Here is a 2490-nt window from a genome sequence, read left to right as displayed (position 1 = left end):
AGTGAGAATGAAATTTAATCATGTTTAACCTTGATTCGCTAACCCCCCAACCTTTCCTCCTTTCACTCCCTCCTTCCCTTCCTTCCCCTTCCATCCTTTCTTAGAATTTTTTCTTTTGTATTTTTTTTTTTTTTTTTTATTTGAAAAGTTCGAATCGAATTTTATCATCATCATCATTAGTTATGAATGAATTTTCAACTCTCTCGGTTTCTAGAAATTTCTTATTATTTTGTAATTTGAAAACAATAAGGCCAACCGAACGGAAAGGTAAAACTCATTAAAACAATTGTTAAATCTCTCACCTTTGCATTTCCTCTAAAAAACTAATAATAATGATGATGATGATAATAATAAAACATTTTCCAACACCGTTTAAACATTATTAACAAAACTTTTCTCCGATCTTGTACATATATATTTCTTTCTTTTCGTCGCGTATCAATCATTATTATTATTATTAAAGTTTTTTTTTGCCCTGTTCGATGATGATGATAATAATAATAATTAAATTATAAAAAATGTAAATATTAAACGTAGTGTGTCATCGTAGTTAGTTGTTTATCCGTAAACTAAAAATTTATTTTTTTTATTATTTTATTTTTAATTACAAAAGGGGTTGAAATTAATAATAATAATAATAATAATAATAATAATAATAATAATAATAAGGGTAAAAGGTTAAAATGAAAACTTTACACACACTCTTACCGGTATTCAATGACACACAAAAAAAAAGGCGGGAGGAGGGGGAGGGAGAAAAAAAAGAAAAATTTTTAAATTTCTAAACACGTACAACCGTATATACGAATGTACCAAAAAAAAAAATGCCATTAACTCGAAGTAAATTTGATTTTTTTCCTTTTTTTTTTTTTTTTTTTTTTTAAGGCCCCAAATTTTCTCTTTCTATCTCTCTCACTCGCTCTTTAAAGCTTATACGATGAGGTTTTTGAGGTTTTAAAACCTTTATCAACCTCACAAATTTTCTTTTATTGACTCACTCTCTCTCTCTCTCTCTCTCTTTTTCTTCGTGTTTTTTTTTTTTTTTAAACAATAAAAGCCAACTTCATCATATTATTTGCAACGTTTATAATAGTCTTTAAATAATAAACCGAATGTGAAAATGATACGTAAATAAAAGCAGACGACGTTTTATTTATTATTCAAAAAAAAAAAAAAAGAAAAAATGACGTAATGATATAAAACGCGAAATTTACGCGGGAAATTTTTTTTTTTTTTTTTAATGTTTTCTTTAAAATTAAAACGTTTTGTTATTGTTAATAGATTTATTTATTTATTTATTTATTATGTATTAATACTACTAATTATTTATTAATTAATAAATAAATAACTTGACGTTAAATAATTATTAATTATAATTTTATTATCATTATTATTATTAATATTAAAAAATTTTTATTACGATAATAATTAAGTACGCGTGAACTTAAACTTTTAAATTATTAACTTCGGTAAATATTTGCTGTTATTATTATTATTATTATTATTATTATTATTATTATTATTATTTTGGTTTTGAATTATTATTATTATTATCATAGTGCATTGACCTCTGGCGTTTGAAAAAATTTTTTTTTTAAAAATTATTTTATTTTGAATGTCTTTGACAACCATTAAAAAAAAAAAAAAAAAAAAAAATTTTTCGGAGGCGAAAGTTTTGAAACATCGTTATCGTAACAACACGCAAATTTTAACTTCTTGCACATCCGGTTTTTTCCCGGGGGGGAGGGGAGAAGGGGATGGGTGAGGTGAAGAAAGTTTTTAATCAGGAAAAGAGTTTGTTAAAAAGTAAAAAAATTTTTTTTTTAGTAAAAATCTTAGATTTTCTGTCTCGGTTTCTTTTTTTGATTTGATCGATTGCCTATTGTGTGTGTGTGTGGGGAGGGGGGAAAGAAAATCATTGAAAGCAAAAAGAGAAAAAGAGAGAGAGAGAAAAAACCGTTAAAAAAAAAATTTATCTGGGCTGACAATGAAGAATGAATGAAAAACCCGAGTGATTAATTCAAATTGTAGACGGAGAAGCTTAAACTTAAATCACAAAAACCGCCGCCATTGTATGTTTCCCCCCTCCCCCCCCTTTTTATTTTTTTTTCTCCAGATAGTATTTCGTTTCTTTTCTTTTCTTCTTTACTTAGACATTAAATCATTCATTCATTCATTCATTCATCGAGTAAATAATTTTAAAAAATCACTGAATTTTTTTTTTTTTTCATTTCATAGGTGAAACGTGCGTTAAAAAATTCAAATTTTCCAAAATGTTGTTGTTGTTGTTGTTATGGTTGTTGTAGTATTTCTTCTTTTCATTTTAAAAATTTTTGACGTTTCAATAATTTTTTTAAAAAAAAAAAAGTGGAACGACTTTTCCGCCATATTTGACAATCGAATAAAAAGTCCTTCAAAATCAAACTTTATCCCCTTTTATCCTATTCCATATCATTCCCCTTCCCCTCTTAACCCTTTCCCCTTCCCTCC

Source organism: Pediculus humanus, genomic scaffold (genome assembly GCF_000006295.1).
Source record: "Pediculus humanus corporis 1103172107582 genomic scaffold, whole genome shotgun sequence".
Taxonomy (NCBI): domain Eukaryota; kingdom Metazoa; phylum Arthropoda; class Insecta; order Psocodea; family Pediculidae; genus Pediculus; species Pediculus humanus.
This window is presented reverse-complemented; position numbering follows the sequence as displayed.